Genomic DNA, 12,442 nt, shown 5'->3' with positions numbered 1-12,442 from the left:
AAAAATTGAAGGGAGTGATTTAAAGTGACAGACCCTAGTTTTTAAACAACACGACGTATGTTTCACTATTTGAGCCGTTTTTGATCATTTAAATTAGAAATTATTTACATTTTATTATTTAGAATTTCCATTTTCGTACACCCGAAGTGTTTCTGGTCATCCTGGTGTTTGTAATACCCCGAAATACTTTTTTTTTGTTTCGATAATTCAAATACACGCATACTTCGAAAAAATAACGGTTATGAAATAAAGGAATATTTAACGACACTCCAGCACGAAAAATACATCGGCTGTTGGGTGTCAAACTATGATAAATTGAACATATATATTTTATCCTTTTATAGTACTACATCATTTAAATTCTACGAGGAGGTGAAAAACACCCATATAAGCCGATGTGGCAGCAGTAGGACTCTCTCTCTCTCTCTCTCTCTCTCTCTCTCTCTCTCTCTCTCTCTCTCTCTCTCTCTCTCTCTCTCTCTCTATTTTTCTCTATCTCCCTCACGCTCTCTCTCCCTCTTTCTCTCCCATCTCTTTCTTCCCTCTCTTTTTTCTCTCTATCTCTTCCTTTCTCTCTCTCCTCCTGTGTGCCAGGTATTGACATAACCATAGTTTAAAATGTGCCGAGGAGCAACAGTGGCATAATCACATTATTCAGTCATACACAATCTTCAGAGATAAAAGAGAAGTTGAAAGTTATTTCAACATCTTGAACAAGAAAAATTATATTACTTTCCTCCGATTTTGTCTAGCTAATAATTTTTTACCAATTGTGAAAGGCAGACAGTTAAGTATTCCGAGAGAACAAAGGACATGATCGTTGTATAATTTACAGACGATATCGGAGATGAGTTCCATGATCTATCTATATGTAATAAACTAAAAAAAAAAGCTCGAAATACTTTTTTGTCAGACATAATTTGTTTAAAATGAGAGAACTCTTCATCAGCAAACGTGACAGTATTGTTTTAAAATAACGTGTGATTTTATTAATATTATAAATACATTTGTAACAACTTTTTTCTTGAAATTTGTTTTATTTTGCTTGATCTTTTGTTACTGTCATCAAAATGTTTTGGCGGGATTTAGCTCAGTTGGTTGAGTGCTCGCCTGAGGTGCTTATGTCGCAGAATCAAACCACTTCGGTGCATCCATTCAACTGCTTGGGTTTTTCTCGTTCCAACCAGTGCACCACAACTGGTCAAAGGCTGTGGTATGTCCTTTCATGTCACTGGGAAAGTGCATATGAAAGATCCCTTGCTGCATCAATAAAAATGTAACCGGTTTCCTCTGATGACTACATGCCAGAATTACCAAATGTTTGACTTCCAATAGCTGATGATAAATGAATCAATGTGCTCTAGTGGTGTTGTTAAACTAAACTAACTTTAACTTTTAACTGTTCTGTTGAACGCGTATCCCTTCTGTCCATTCAATCCATTCTGTACACCTCAAACATTGTTTCATGATTGTGTAACACCGGCCTCGGTGGCGTCGTGGTTAGGCCATCGGTCTACAGGCTGGTAGGTACTGGGTTCGGATCCCAGTCGAGGCATGGGATTTTTAATCCAGATACCGACTCCAAACCCTGAGTGAGTCTCCGCAAGGCTCAATGGGTAAACCACTTGCACCGACCAGTGATCCATAATTGGTTCAACAAAAGCCATGGTTTGTGCTATCCTGCCTGTGGGAAGCGCAAATAAAAGATCCCTTGCTGCCTGTCGTAAAAGAGTAGCCTATGTGGCAATAGCGGGTTTCCTCTAAAAACCCGTGCCAGAATTACCATATGTTTGACGTCCAATAGCCGATGATAAGATAAAAAAAATCAATGTGCTCTAGTGGCGTCGTTAAATAAAACAAACTTTACTTTTACTTTTTGATTGTGTAACTGTCCCGTTAAGCAAATTAGCTACGACACCGACACAGTCAATACTGCAAGGGCAAGCACACACACACACACACACACACACACACACACACACACACACACACACACACACACACACACATCATGGCAACTGCATGAGCTACGTAGCAACTACATCAACTTATGTATCAGTTCATTTATAAATAGCACTAGAGTTGCATTCAGGAAAAAAAAATCCATTAACTGGTATAAGCCAGGTATAGCAATACTAAATGAGGTCCTCTACAAATACTAATGTCAAACAGACAAGTTAAAAAAAACCCTAATAAAAAACCCTTAGAAAATCAATAAGACATGAGCATTACATTTACGTGAATTCATCTATAGACGGAAAAGAAAAATGTTCTAGTGATTACTACAGCTGTCAGCAAGTTTCTTGTTCCAGGGACGTATGCCTGACGGAGGAGGGTGTGTGGGTCGAATTCCCCCATGCTCTAAGCAAATTTTCTTTTCTTTAATGTAGTCTCGTATAACGACAAATAATTACTGAATTAATGAATGGAAATTAAAGAATAACCTGTCTTGCCATCAATAATTAAACCACAAAGCGGCCTTAAAAGCGAAAAAACGCAAGAAATGATAAATCTTTTGTGTAAAATAAAAGGTTTTCGTGATTAATGTCGACAGTCCAAGGCCAAGCTACAGATTTTCGATGCTATCTTATTCGTGATTAATTTCGACAGTCCAAGGCCAGGCTACTGATTTTCGAAGCTATCTTAGCGCTACGATGTCGTAAAACCGTCGCAAACTATGACGTCACTACGTAGCTTACGACAGTTCTACGATATCGTAGCGCTAAGACAGCTTCGGAAAATCTGGACCCTATGTACCATCCCATATGCAGGGTAACACAGGGGGCGATCCTAGAGCGATCGCGCATTAAGTGAAATCTTTACCACCTGGTAATGTCCATCCCCCTTGCGGTGAAGAAGAAATGAGACTTTTCAGCGCCACGTTTTTGCAAATGTCCGTGGCAAACGAGACACCTGAACGGTTTGACATTAATAAATCTTTAGTGCTGTCGTTAAACAAAACAAAACTTTAACCTGAACGGATTCCAGTCGCAGAAAGAACGGGGGGTCCTGTGACGGGGATCGATCCTAGCCCGACCGTGCATCAAGCGAGCACTTTACCACTGGCCTACATCCCGCCGTCCCCTGTGTGAAGATGAAATGAGGCTTTTGAGCGCCAAGTTTTTGCAAATGGCCGTGGTAAACGAGATGTAACCTGAACGGATTCTTGTCACGGAAAGCGGGCTCCTGCAGCTTCCCTTTGTCCATTTTCACAGCTTGGCAAATCGTGGCGCTCAGTGCTAAAAACGGATTGGAAGCCAAGTAAATTGCTTCATTTCGCCTGATTGATCGGACTTGAACATTTCATTGACGCAATACTTTGTTGACGACGAAATACAAACTCGTCGTTAATAAGGTCGGTCCCAGGTTTCTGGGTTTATGGCTTTTTGTGAGTGTTTTTGTATGTGTGTGCGGATTCTAAATCCAGCGAGATAGAGTGAAAGAATGAGTGAGTGAGTGGGAGGGGGAGAGAGAGAGAGAGAGAGAGAGAGAGAGAGAGAGAGAGAGAGAGAGAGAGAGAGAGAGAGAGAGAGCGTGAGTGAAAAAAAGTAAAGAGAAAGATGTAAAGCGTATGTGTGTGTGCGCGTGCGTTTGTGTGTGAATGTGTGTCTGTAAGTGTATGTGTGTGCGTGCCTCTGTATGCCTGTGTTTTCATGCACGTGTTCGTATTCTCTCTCTCTCTCTCTCTCTATCTGTCTCTCTTTGTCTCTCTGTCTCTGTCTCTCTCTCTCTCTCTCTCTCTCTCTCTCTCTCTCTCTCTCTCTCTCTCTCTCTCTCTCTCTCTCTCTCTCTCTCCTTCGCTCTCTCTCCCCTCCCCCTCCCTCTCTCTCATGTGTTTTATTTAAAATGTTAGACCCATCTATATAAAACCCTAACCTCGTCTCTACTAATCAGAGAAAGCGTCCACCAAGGGAATTAGACCCCACGACTCAACCACTGTGGGCGAGCGCTCTGACAACTGATCTATAGATCCCGCCCCGCAGTGTTATTAAATTTAAACGTTTGTTTTGTTTAACTATACCTCTGGAGCACACTGATTCTTGTTTTTAATCATGGGCTATTGGATGTCAAACATTTGGTAATTTTGACATATAGTCTTAGAGAGGAAACTCGCTACCTTTTTTTTCCATTAGTAGCAAGGAATCTTTTATATACACCATCTCACAGACAGGATAGCACATAAATTAGTATCGTAGTCTTTAATATACCAGTCGTGGTGCACCGGCTGGAACGAGAAATAGCCCATAGGGCCCACCGACTGGGATCGATGACTTTTAATGCACCATTACATTCCCCAGCATACGCCACGTTCCATTTTTTAAAAATGTAAGCAATGTTATCTACTTCACTAAAGGACGCCATATAACTTTGCATTAAAAGATGAAAATAGCGGTGATTATCTCTTCTTATGGCCAAGGAAGAAACTATTTTAGAAATTGCATCTTAAATTTTTAATACTCAGTAACTAAGCCATTGCAAGTCAGACGCGTGTGCAATGTGTGTGTGTGTGCGTGTGTGTGTGTGTGTGTGGCGGGGGAGGGAGGAGGTTGCTGAAAAAAGCCCACTACGCTCACCACAATCGACCCCCTCCCCCCCACGCCCAACTTCCTGCACTCGGGCCTGCAAGTGGCATTAAACCAAAGTTTATTGGGTTATTAGACTAGTTATTTTTAGCTGTTTTCTGTTATCGCTTATATTTTAAGAACACAAAACTCGTATTTCATTTAGCCGCACTCGGGGAAATCCAAATCCGTCTTAGGATGAAAAATAGCTGTAGTAATTATTTTGTGTATAAATAATACGTTAGGTGGGAGTATATTTGTAGCTGTTTGTAGAAACATTCATACCTTATTAGGAGTGATAGCCAGAGGTGCCATTGGCAATATTAGCCCATTTTAGTCAACCGGATATGGACCTATGGCGTGGCGTGGGGCGATACGGTGTGGTGTAGGGTGCATTGTACCAAAAGAAGAACGTTTTATTTAAAAACAGCTGCGGCTCTTTGTATTAATAAGTGGCATTGCTTATTTGTGCAAAAACTATTATCCATTACCAATAAATAAATACACTTTTAATTATTATACAATTGTCATGCAGTATAGACCAGTGGTTAAAACCATTGCGGGGTAGTCCCAAAAATGGCACTGCGTTTTCCAGCAAAAATGAGGTTTGCTAATAAAGATATTAATTAAACTTTTAAATGGAATGTGATACCCACCCCTTAATTTTTTTGCAGGTAAAGTGAATGTGAGGTTTCCCATACTTTTTATTCGTGTATCACATGCGTTTGTTGATAGTTTGTAGTAGCCTAAAAATGCCCCAAATGCACAAGATGCCCCACATTTTGGGACATTGTGGGCTGCTATAGCCTCTGCTTTTATCAGTTTTTAGTAAACGTTAACATTATCGGCAATAGGAATTGATCTGGTACATTGCATGTTAACGTTTGTGTTTAAAAACATTATATGCAATATATCAACCAAACTATGACCCATAAATATCAGTACTACAACCCCTACCTCAAAGTATTAACTGAAGACAATGGTACCTTTCATGGCTCATTTTCGGTATAACCAGATGTTTTTACAACACCCCTAGTTTCGCACAAAATTTTAGTACTTTTTTTTACATGTACCCCATACATGTTCCAAGCACAAGGCTACTTGACATAGTGGTACTAGATGAATTAAAATTGTATACATTTTTAGCCCAGATGAAACTATTTTTTTTTACAACCAACACACTCACATTTATAACCAATCACAGGACTTGTGGTGTTAACTTCTCTATCAAAAGTTCGGTGCACCTCGAACTTCGACCCAGCCGGAAATTAATTGGTATAGTGCTACCTATACTGATAACATACATGTTTCAAAAGGTGGCGAATCATGTGTTTTTATAACAACCAGGATGTGGTGTCTTCTAACATAAACTGACAACTTCACTGAAACTGTTGTTTCTACAGTGCAACCTAATATAATGTACACCTCACAAAGCACATGTATTTTGGACAGTTTTGTACAAATGCAATATGTCATATTTGAAAAAAAAAAAATAATAATAATAATACTCCTGAAGATATTTACTGTCAGATGTGTGTGTGTGTGTGCTCTGCTATATGTGTAGAGACAACATGGATATTCAGAGTACCTCAACTCCTTAAACCTATTCCATTGAAACACATGTACTTAACTGACCCCTAGATTATGAAGACCTTAATAGGCACATCAAATAAATATCAGTATTAAAAAAATCCAATGTCTGAGGAAGGAAAGATCAACATGACTGCACCTGTATGAAGTAATGATTTCATGTCCTGCACATCACTGTTGGAGGGAAATCCTGTATGCTGAGTGTGGCTGTCTTCAAGTTACCATGTGCGGGAATTTCAAATCCATCAGCTATGCAGATTTTAAAAATGGACCATCAAAACCATTGGCAGCCACCAATATTCCTGACTATATTTTATGTATACCCTACTGTAGTTGGACGTTTTAAATATTTGTAATATTTGGAATTATCATGCAGCTTTCACATATTTATTTTTGATTCATTACTAAAAAACCCATGTTTTTAAATGACATAATTACCCGAACATCTATTTTATTGCATTTTTTTTCTAAACCAGATCAATACAATATGTATATTGGATGTATTCCTACCATCTATAATCCAGCATATTATTTAGCTATTAACATTGGATAATACAGCTTTAACAATAAAATAAATTATCAACTTACACAAAGGTAGATAATCAAATCTGGAAAAATTGGTTCTAAATCTAGTATACACTTAAAATGCACTTCATGGGAGCAAACTAAGTGATTATTTTTAAAAAGGATTTGATCTGGAGACCTAAAGATATGTTTAACAAGCTTATTGTTATGTATAAATGAGAACAGAAGGCACAATAGTGACCAAAAATTTAATTATGGCTTTGGTAAAGTTTTTCTTCAAATTAATTTGTTTGTGTGCATAAAACTACAAATTTGTCTAAAATATGACTTAGCACCGTATAAGTATGTCAAAAGGATAATAAAAATCAAGGTCTTTAAAAAGTTAAGCTTTCAGAAGTACATAAATGAAACATTAACTATGTTTATGGAAATTAAAGACATTAACCCAATATTGGCACATGTTATTTTTAATATAAAAATAAATTGCTATTAAAATCTCAGTTCAGATTGCCTAGATATATTACCATATTTAAGAGTAGTTGTATATGGCAAGTCAAACACCATGTAAATAAAAATATTCAAATCTTTATAGTATGAATTATAGGCCAAAACCAACTTTTCCGCAGTGCTAATTTTTATTCAAACTCCTTTCAGAGCCATGTACAGTAATTATTGTCAAGGTCAAGGTCATTGTGAACTTACATGGCCGAGTGACGGCTAATTAATCAAATAGTATAGTTTAATTTAATTAAATGACACAAATCATAATCTTTTTTATTTTGCACTGAATATGTGCTATAGGTTGGACTATACCAATTCAAATCCCATAGGCGACCATGTTAACGTTTGTGTTTAAAAACACTATATGCAATATATCAACCACACTATGACCCATAAATATCAGTACTACAACCCCTACCTCAAAGTATTAACTGCAGAAAATGGTACCTTTCATGGCTCATTTTCGGTATAACCAGATGTTTTTACAACACCCCTAGTTTCGCACAAAATTTTAGTACTTTTTTTTACATGTACCCCATACATGTTCCAAGCACAAGGCTACTTGACACAGTGGTACTAGATGAATTAAAATTGTATACATTTTTAGCCCAGATGAAACTAATTTATTTTACAACCAACACACTCACATTTATAACCAATCACAGGACTTGTGGTGTTAACTTCTCTATCAAAAGTTCGGTGCACCTCGACCCAGCCGGAAATTAATTGGTATAGTGCTACCTAGTGTAGTGTAGTGTAGTGTAGTGTAGTGTCGTGTAGTGTGGTCTGGTGTGGTGTGGTGTGGTGTGGTGTGGTGTGGCGTAGTGTAGTGTAGTGTAGTGTGGTGTAGTGCAGTGGAGTGCAGTGCGTTGCAGTGTAGTGTATACGTAGTGTAGTGTAGTGGTATTATGCGATGCGATGTGCTGTGCTGTCCTGTGCTGTGCTGTGTCATACTATATAATACTGAAGTGTGGTACCATACGCTCTGCTATGCTACATGTATGCTGTGTTATGTTATGTTATGCTACGGTGGAAGTCATCATGCAAACTACTTTGCCTGTAGTACCTTATATAGTGTGTACCATGTGTGTTTGGGACTGTATAGTTAATTATGTTATCACTTTGTCCCGTCTGTGGGGAACCACATGTAAAAGAGATCATACTGCTATTCGATATGTGTAGCCTTTGTCGCAACCTTAAGACTGGTGGTAAGTTGACCACTATGACACGAAGGTAAATTTAATTATAGAAAGAAATGCATATTTTACGTATACTAAGAGACAGAATAACAGATATCTTTGTCTTTAACACCAGGGATCACGTGGATGGACAATAAAAATTCAGAGGATCTCGTTTAGGCAAGAGTTATGTCTGTCGCTCTTGACGCGGCTATACACCCCCTCCCCTGCAGACTGTCCGCTCTGTTTGGACTTCGAGTGGGAAAGATGAGCACGTATTAATGGTCGTTGTCTGGAGGACATTTGCACAGATAATGATTTCCCTGCTTTTAGCGCAATCACACAAGGCACATTTAAGCTGGAAAGCCGTAAGGGGATACCAACACAAATCCAATTTCCGGTCTGCGCCAATCCGTGTTTGACTAAAATAAACTTCCTGTATTTCATTTAAATGATAAGTGACGTTCCATTGTGGGGATTAATATAAGGCTGTGTTCTATTTATGATTATGTCCACTAGATAAGGGTCATTGGTTTGAGTCGGTGTATGTTTTCACAAGCTCTCTCTCTCTCTCTCTCTCTCTCTCTCTCTCTCTCTCTCTCTCTCTCTCTCTCTCTCTCTCTCTCTCTCTCTCTCTCTCATTCTCTGACACACCCATACATACATACATACATACATACATACGTACGTACATACATACATACATACATCCATACATACATACATACATACATACATACATACATACATTTTGACCAATACCATCGACTTCTGTCGCGTCACATTCATCTGACGAACGTCACGTGTGAATACCGGGCTAACGAGCGATCGCGACTGCTCACCCTCCTCAACATGACTTAGGTAATATAAAAATTGCATTAGCCATTTAGTAGGTCAAGTTCCTCATGCAATTATGATTCCACTTTCCACAAATATCACAGAGAGCTGACCCTAATGTACTATTTGAGGGTAGGACGTAACCCAGTGGTAAAGTGCTCGCTCGATGTGCGGTCGGTTTGGGATCGATCCCCGTCGGTGGGCCCATTGGGCTATTTCTCGTTCCAGCCAGTGCACAACGACTGGTATATCAAAGGCCGTGGTATGTACTACCATATCTGTGGGATGGTGCATATAAAAGATCCCTTGCTGTTAATCGACAAGAGTAGCCCATGAAATGGCGACAGCCGGTTTCCTCTGTTAATAACTGTGTGGTCCTTAACCATATGTCCGATGCCATATAACTGTAAATACAATGTGTTGAGTGCGTCGTTAAATATAACATTTCTTTCTAATGTACTATTTAGGGCCGATTTCTCTGTGCTTGATAACCACGTAATCGATTTTTTAAGTAATCGATTTTTGTTTTATTTATTTTAAAATTATTTAGTGTGTGTGCGTGCGTTCGTGCGTGCGTTCGTGCGTGCGTGCATCCGTGTGTCTATGTGTTCTGATGTGTCAAAAGCCGCGCATATGGAAACCGGCTCTTAAACAAATAATCCTTTCCCTTTTGTCTAAACTGGAGGGGGGGGGGATTAGATCCCGAATACCCACCCCTCCCCTACACATACGCCTGGATACAGAGTGTGACTGTTCTTTAGATTCTATGGCTGTAGATATCAGTGTGTCTATATAAGCGGCGTAGTATGCGTCTGTTTTCCACGGTCAGTGCCCTTAGGTCTGTTTTACACGTCCACAGTTTTTGTCGTGGCGCGGGCGTGGTGGATACTCGATCACCAAAAATCGCGTCCCGCATATGGAAACGCTGCTGATAAGCAAAGAATGGATTTTTTTTATAATTAATCCGTTTTCCGCGACCGCACCGCGCCCTCGCCACACCAAAAACCGCTAGCGTGGAAAACGGCCGTAACGATACCTAAAAATTAAATAATAAATTAAATAATAAATAGATAATAATACATGAGTGGCCGTTAGATACCATTTATCTTACAACGAGTTGTTTAAAAATTGTATCTACTGAGTGAAAGCGAGTTGGATACATTTTCAAACAACGAGTTGTAAGATAAATGGTATCTAACGAACACGAACGTATTATTCTATTTCATACATATCCTCAAAAATCAAGTTTTAAGCAAATGTTAACATCTTTTTCGACTAAACGTTACTTATAGCTTTTGGACTTGTGTCAAACTTACGCTTCACGGACAAATGATTGTCAGGTTAACTATACGCCACAGTGCAATCGATTTCGACTGTGCTGTTGTTTTCATTGGATGTTTGGGGCATTGGTGACCTGGTCATCACGTAGGAGCAGCCAGTCGCATGCCTTGATATTGTTAACAAACGTACATGTGTTAACAAGTATGTGTTATCAAAAATAACGGGTGTGTAAGAATAATAACTAAACTATGGTTATTTATATCTAACATAATGTTGTGATTGAGAGAGAGAGAGAGAAACAGAGAGAGAGAGAGAGAGAGAGAGAGAGAGAGAGAGAGAGAGAGAGAGAGAGAGAGAGAGAGCGAGGAGAGAGCAATGGATCTTTTATATATATATATATATATATATATATATATATATATATATATATATATGTACACACATACGCGATATTCAAATGACGTAAGAATATGTGGCTCGGTTTTCTTTTTTAATGGAAATGACGTCAAACGTGAATGACGTCATTGTGGATGTCCTTACATCAAAATAAACTAGTGCATAACGTGTTTTTTTCGTTTTTTCTGAACGCTGGACAGCATTCAGTTTAAAACTGCTATTGAAATGTTTTTATTTGATTACTATGAATGCATACGTCAATTATGAAGTGTCACCCTAGTACGTTTGCTTAAATGTCAATAAACCTAGTGTCGTGACCTTGATTAATTTACAACTAATCTGAAAACTTATCAAATTTTTAAAGTATATGATCTGAAAAATATCACATACTTTGATTGCACTGAAAATGTAAGATATTATATGATACATACACATTGTCTCATAGACAGGACAGTTCATGGTGTACCGGTCGTGGAGCACTGGTTGCAATGGGGGGAAAAGCCGAAGTCTATTGAAAAACATCATGCCATCTTTCTCAACAACATTGCATTACTCGTCTAATAACCCTATTCCTATTCCAATCCAGTGTTGTAAATGAACTTGAAACTCATTTAAATTATCCATTAAACATGAAACAGAAAGCTAAATGTCAAAACATTGAACAATAATATGAGTAAAATTAATATATTGTTGGGAAATGGTGTCTGAAGCGTATTGACTTAATAATTATATCTATTTTACTGTTAATATAACCTTTTTTGCTTTAAGAACTTTGTTGTTTTGATGGATGAGACCTTTCTGTAAGTAGACACAGCGTGCACATCAGTCAACACAGAAACTAAAATGTATTAGAGGAATGTATTTCAATAGCTAACAATATAATACATGCATAGAGTACACAGCCAATGAAGAGTTACGTAAAAACCTAGATTTTAATAATTACAAATTAACTACTTAGAGCTCCAAGAAGAATGCTGTTTAAAGGCGCATACATTAGTTTGAATCCTTGAAAACAGACACTAGCTTTAATTAATCTACGTGGTCCAATTTGACAAAACATCGTAAGCCTACGCAAATCTACGACTAAATCACAATTTGTGTTACTATTATAGTACAACAAATATAGTTAAAAGTACATGTATTTCATTTTCTTTTGTCCTTAAAATGCTCCATCTTCTGTAATGGTGTAATTTCTTTCGTGAATATTTAAAAACAAAATTAAAAACATTTTAATGGGGGGGGGGGGGTTTACGACACCACTAGAGCACATTGATTTATTAATCATCGGCTATTGAATGTCAAAAATTTGGTAATTTTGACATAATTTAATATAGTCTTAGAGAGGAAACCCGCAATAAGTTTTCCATTAGTAGCAAGGGATCTTTTATATGCACCATCCCACAGACAGGAGAGAACATACCATGACCTTTGATATACCAGTCGTGGTGCACTGGCTGGAACGATAAATAAGCCCAATGGGCCCACTGACGGGAATCGATCCCAAACTCACCGCACATCAAGCGAGCGCTTTATCACTGGGCTACGTCCCGCCCGTCGTGAAATAGATGCCAA

Source organism: Gigantopelta aegis, chromosome 8, assembly GCF_016097555.1.
Source record: "Gigantopelta aegis isolate Gae_Host chromosome 8, Gae_host_genome, whole genome shotgun sequence".
In the NCBI taxonomy this organism is placed as follows: domain Eukaryota; kingdom Metazoa; phylum Mollusca; class Gastropoda; order Neomphalida; family Peltospiridae; genus Gigantopelta; species Gigantopelta aegis.
Note: the sequence above shows the minus strand (reverse complement) of the source record.